At 42.3% G+C, this 6,483-nt stretch overlaps 1 non-coding gene across 1 annotated transcript; it reads right to left on the bottom strand.

Moving 5' to 3' along the window:
* Window positions 1-2,424: 2,424 nt before the first annotated feature.
* LOC125595162 lies at window positions 2,425-2,531 on the bottom strand. Its single transcript, XR_007330097.1, has one exon. It is a non-coding gene; the product is annotated as a small nucleolar RNA R71 (small nucleolar RNA).
* Window positions 2,532-6,483: the final 3,952 nt, after the last annotated feature.

Genomic DNA, 6,483 nt, shown 5'->3' with positions numbered 1-6,483 from the left:
AATGTCATTTAAAAGACACCAAGTGAAGACACTATCAAAGATGGCCACAACAGGTGAGAACCGGCTCTTTGGACAAATCCAAACATATATTACAATCGAAGAAGTTACCATCGCTGCCACTGCTTTTCTCCACGTCCGTTTTCTTCTCTGACACACCGTCTCCAATGCTCCATCTCCGTTCTCACACATTTTCAGATCCTCATTGCCTCTTTCACTACCCTCGCCAGTCTGCAAAGCAGCTCCGGTTACAGGACTTCCCATCAACTGGTTCAGTTCAATAGACATATGGGTTTCAGATATAATTGGTATGGGGAGATTAATTGTCTGAACCGCGTCCTATGCCGATTTATGATCCTCGTCACAGCTTCCGAGAATCTCTCGGATGGGTCATTACTCCCATCAGCCAGATTCACAGTTTCGTTTGGGACGGCCGCAGATCTGACTCAGGACCGGGCCTAAGATTCAAATCTAGGTTCATTGTGTCAGCGAACTCCTCACCCATCAGTAAACAAAAACAAAAGGCTCTTCCTTTCACTTGTGGTAAACAAAGGTGATATACGGTGTTTTTGGCATCTTGTATATATGTTTTCTAATGGTTTTCAAGTCTTTATCGAGTCTTCCTAGTCCTTTTCGAGTCATTACAGGTCTGGAGTTGCATTGGATGGTAGATAGACCAGTTGGAGGAAAATAGGAGAAAAAGAGTGCAATTTGAAGTTTTTCACGTGGAACAGTCGTGCGGAGCAGTCTGGCGTGCCTGTTCCAGCGGCAGAGATTTTTAAGGAAGTTTCCAAATATTTCGGAATTTTACCTAGGGCTTCCCCCTTTTACTCCTTAGCCGCCAGAGACCTGCAATATATATTTTCTTATTATTCTAGACATTCTACGCTACGTTTTAGAGAGATTTTTGAGAGAGAAAACTTGTACTCTTGTTAAGGGAAAGAATCTCTACATCTTTTGTAGAAGTTCTAAACCCTCTTTGCTTTTTATTATTATTTCAGACATTTTTCTTCATTTGTTATCTCTGTGATTTCTCTGTCCATGGCTGAGTATCCACTTGCTTAGTCTAGGGTGTTAGATCTGTGAGTTAAACATAGATAAGTGAATCTCTTGATTGTCTTCATTCATAACTATTCTTAATGCTTGCATTAAACTGGCCGATTCATGTTAGATCCTAGGTTTAACATGTTTCATTAACCGTGTAATAGGTTGCTAGATCTGTTATGAATGAGCATTGCATCCCTAGTCAGCGAGAGTAGATATTAGGGTGTATTGTGAACATATCGGACTTGATCTCTGAAGCTTGCTAGCGCGTCTTGATCCAAACAAGAGTTTAGGCATCAAGACCGACTTGCGGGAATCAATACCACGAGAGTGGGTTGATTCAACCTGAGTGATCCGAGTTCTGGACTTACTCTTAATTGAACTTGAATAATTGTTTGGCTCACACTTGTTTAACACCCGATCAAACCACCCTAGGCTAGTATTCTTAATCATCTGAAAAACCTTAAATCAATCTCTTACTTGCTTGTTAAGAAATCAACTTTAAAACCCTCATATTGTTTTAGCTTGATATTGATCCTATAGAAATAAAGTGTAATCATTGGTCTATGTGGATTCGATCCTAAAGTGCCACATCGACATACCATTCGATTGTGGTAGTGTGCACATTAGGTTAATTGGTGTGCGTATACACGTAATATCAATTTGGCGCCGTTGCCGGGGACCATCTTTTTACCTTTATTTTTCAGTTATTTATTTAGTCTAAGACCTCTAACTTGCTCTATCCTTTTTGTTGTAACTATTTTTCAGGCATACCACCAGTAGACATACTCAGAGAAATGCACAAGGAGAGTTAGTTACATTTACCAACCATGAGCTAGCAAGGTTAGAAAGAACAAATCGTCAACAACCAAGGCAATCCGACACCACTATGGGTGATCAAGCCAATCAGGATGATCTTATTGCTGCAATGACACTCATGCAGTAGCAGATGCAACAGTTGCAGCAGACCATTCAAGCACAGGAACAAGCTGCTCAGCAGCAGCAGGAACAACAGACGCAGACTGCTTCAATGGGCAGAGAAACCTTCCTTGCAACATCCCTCTACTCGTTCTGCCATAGTTCCTCCACCCTGCACTAAGCAGGACTTAGAGATCAAGCCTGCTTTGATGGTCTAGTACAGAGAAAGTGTTCTCTGGTCTCTCTACAGAAATTCCAATGGAGCATATTGAGAGCTTCGAAAAGTCTGCAGTTTCACTCGCGAATGGCGTACCACCAGACTACATCAAGTGCATTCTATTCTCATTCTCTCTTAATGGAAAAGCTGCACGGTGGTTGAACTCCCTCCCTACCGGCTCTCTCACTTCATGGGAACATGTCTGATCAGCATTCCTCAACCATTTCTACTCTAAGGCGAGAACAGCTGCATTGAGGAACAAGATCACCTCCTTCAAACAGCTCACTGATGAGCCTTTCTGCGACGCATGGAAGCGATTCAATGACTATCGCAGAGAATGTCCTCACCATGGATTTGAATATGACTACCTCTTGGAAATTTTCTATGATGGAGTTGACTGGGAATTTCAGAGTGCTATGAACTCTGCCAGCAACGGAGACTTCATGACTCAGACCACTGATGGAGCGTTTGAGCTGATTGAGAACATGGCTGCTACCTCAGCCATAAGAACGAGGAGAGCGATCGCTCCAAGAAAGGGAACAGTTCCGACACCTAGAAGATAGAAGAGCTGACTGCCAAGGTTGATCAGCTACTGATAAATAACCAAGGCATGTCTTCAGCATGGAGCAAGCTACGGCCGGGCAGATTCAGAACCAGAACCAGCGACAACCGCAGAGCAATCGGCAAGCTGTTCCAGCTACCGGGAACAGTTAACCAGATGAGCTGAAGGTCTGGGTATGATGATGCAACAATTGTTGCAGGGTATGCAAATCAGGGCAAGGCATTGACTCAGGTTTCTACAGACATCAACACCAAGATGGACAACATGTTCACCGAGCTGAATACAAAGTATGATACTGTGAGCAACCTCATTAAGAGGATTGATGTTCAGCTTGCTCAAACAGCTGAGAGTGTCAAGAGGCAGCAAAGTACCCTTCCTGGAAAGAGTGTGATGAATCCTAGAGATGAGCACTGTAATGCAACAGAGCTGAGATGTGAGAAACCTGAGGGAAAAGAACCAGAGCAAATGTTTGCTGAGACTGCTTCAGGCGCAGAAGAGAGAACAAGAGCCCTGCTAGCTCTGAAGTGACTGCTCCCGACGTACCTATTGAGATTCCACCAGTGCGAGTCTATGTTCCTAAGGTTCCATATCCGATTCCACCTAAACATCTGATGGATCCTATTAGTGCAGAACAGCTGGCTGGGTTTAGGAAGATGGTAAGAAGGCTTCCTTAAAATATCTCATTTGAACATGCTGGAGATTCGGCCATTGCATATGTTCTTCAAAAATTGCATAGAATCGTGAAGAAATTAAGGCTCTCTTTACTGAAGCATTGACACCATCACTGAAGGTATTGCCTAAGTTGATGACCCCAGAAAGTTTGTTTTTCATTGTTCCATTGCTGGAGTGGAATTCAAGGAAGCTCTTTGTGATTTTGGGTCTAGTGTGAACCTTGTTTCAAGGGCGATTGTAGACGAGCTGAACATTGTGGACATTGAGTCTTCTCAGGTGACTCTGGCTTTTGCAACTCTTCCATGGCAGTCCCTTAGGCACAATTCGCAACCTTCATGTCCAAGTTGGGAAATGTATTCTCCATACTGAATTTCAGGTTGTTGAGATGAGCAAGGATCATGAGATGACTTTGATCTTTGGAAGGTCATTTATGGCTACAGTTGGAGCAGTTATCGACATGCCTAAAAAGAGAGTTTCCTTTTCCAACATCAACAAGAAGGTTTTCTACAAGGCTCTCCCAACCAGATCACATCCGCTATGCCTCTTGCATCTCAGTGGTTAGTGGAGAACAACTGGAAATTCTTCCTAAGAAGGAACTTGGTAAAAGGGTAATATCAAAGAAGTCCTAGATGGAGATCCTCACACTGATACAAGAAACTCAGTGGGAATGCAAGGGTGAAAGAAAAAGTCCAGAAGAAAAGGGTCAAGGTGACCCTATGATGACTTTGATACCTCGCTTGTGTGATGAGAAATCCATTGAGTATGAGGTAAAGTGCAAGGGTACCTCTAAACCTTTCTCTAAGGTCAGAGTATGAGCTGAAAGAGAAAGGAGAAGCTGCTGTGAAAGGGTTGTTGAGCAGAGTTTTGAAGGTGAACATGTCTGATTGTGGAGCTTGTTTTGGAACAAGCCCTCATGCTCAACCCGACCAGTCCATGTCACTAAGTCAAGCTAGTGACTTAAACCAAGCGCTTGGTGGGAGGCAACCCACTGGTAAGTGTAAAATAAGTTGGTTTTTGCTTTTGTTTACTTATTTTCGTTTTAGTTATTGAGTCTCTCAGGTCAAAAAGTAAAAATATATATATTTATTCTTGTTTTCACCTTCTCTCTGATTTATTTTCACACCGGGACGTTGTAAAGAATTCTGGGGAGGGTTTTCGTCTTTAATCTCGTTTCTTTCTTTCGTTTTTCTTTGAGTTAGTTTGAGTCAGTTTTTATGGTCGAGTCAATCAAAAACTTGTGGATTAGGACTTTATTCCGTGTTGATCACTAACCACCTCGTGCTTTAGTTATCTTATTCAGTGACCTTAGCGGTGGCGAAAGACACACATATGGACCTGGAACACCCTGACATATCTCACTTGATTCTCCATAAGTTCTCAGCCGATCAGGTTACACTGGGTAGACTTAGTCCACCTAACTTGACCTAATCTTGACAAAATTCCTCTTGTTATGGGCATTAGATCAGGGAAACGAGAACACACTCAGGACTTCTTATCATTTTTATCCATCTTGCTGATCCTGAGTGGCTAGCTCATCTTTAAGCTAGTTCTCACCTTGCACCTTAGCGTTTATTACACCTTCATGCATTTGTTTTTCAGTGTCATATGTGCAGATATGTGCAAAAAGGTCGGAGAGGAAAGGATCAACGCAGCCTCTTACTCGTTTCTGCTGCAGAAATTCAGTCAGAAAGGAGAACAAGCAAATTAAGGGAGCAACCGCTCCATAACCAATGAACTGCGCAAGAGCAGGGGTGGAGAACCAGAATGGTTGCGAAATCAGAACCACAGTGGCACTCAGACCATCATGTATTAACTCTTCGTCCATCACCATATCAGTCTTGAAAAAAAAAAAACGAAATAAGGTGATGGAGAAGGGGAAGAAAGAAAAGAAATATAAGCCACGGGGAAGGTCAAGCAAAGAGTGGGTACCAAGTTTAAAGATTGGAGAGGCACCAGATGGCTGATCCAAAACGGAGCAGTCCGTTCCAGAGGAAGCAAAAACGAGTAGAGGTTGTGGACATCAATGGATCTATCCTCTCTTGCCATTTTGTGCGATATTCTGCATCCTCTACATGAAATGGTATCCCCTAAACAATTTTAACTCCACCATTAAATAGCCTGTTTAACACCTAGCCCGTCTACCCTGATAGGGTCTGTGACAAGAAGCTCACGCTACTCTTAATGAATGTAGGAAGTTTTATCTCGATAGTGTTGCTTTTTTCTGGTTTGAGATGTAGAGTATGGAGCCGATTATTGAACATCAGTCAGTGGGTTCCGGTAAGGGTGTGTTTTCCTAATTTTACTGCTTATATGGTTCAGAGATTCGTGGTTAAAGTATGGGTGCTGAGAATAAGAGAGTTCCCACACTTTCAAACCTTTCCCCCTTCTTGATACTTGACACTGTTTGAGGACAAACAAGGATCTAAGTCTGGGGAATTGATATATGGTGTTTTGGCATCTTGTATATATGTTTTTAATTGGTTTTCAAGTCTTTATCGAGTCTTCCTAGTCCTTTTCGAGTCATACAGGTCTGGAGTTGCATTGTATGGGAGATAGACCCAGTAGGAGGAGAAGAGGAAAAAAAGTGCAATTTGGAGTTTTTCACGCGGAACAGTCGTGCGGAGCAGTCTGGTATGTCCTGTTCCAGCGGCAGAGATTTTTAAGGAAGTTTCCAAATATTTCGGGATTTACCTAGGGCTTCTCCCTTTTACTCCTTAGGCCGCCAGAGACCTGCATATATATTTTCTTATTATTCTAGACATTCTACCTACGTTTTAGAGAGATTTTTGAGAGAGAAAACTTGTACTCTTGTTAAGGGAGAAGAATCTCTACATCCTTTGGAGAAGATTTCTAAACCCTCTTTGCTTTTTTAATTATTAATTCATACCTGTTTTCCCGTTCATCTGTTATCTCTGGATTCTCTGTCCATGGCTGAGTAATCCACTGCCTTATCCTAGGGGTTAGGGTGTTTGATCTGTGAGTTAAACATAGATAAGTGAATCCTTGATTGCTTCATTCATAACTATTCTTAATGCTTGCATAAACTGCCGCTTATGTTAGATCCTAGGTTTCA

This window comes from Brassica napus (genome assembly GCF_020379485.1).
Source record: "Brassica napus cultivar Da-Ae chromosome C9 unlocalized genomic scaffold, Da-Ae chrC09_Random_61, whole genome shotgun sequence".
Classification (NCBI taxonomy): Eukaryota; Viridiplantae; Streptophyta; class Magnoliopsida; order Brassicales; family Brassicaceae; genus Brassica; species Brassica napus.
Note: the sequence above shows the minus strand (reverse complement) of the source record. Positions and strands in the feature narration are given on the sequence as shown.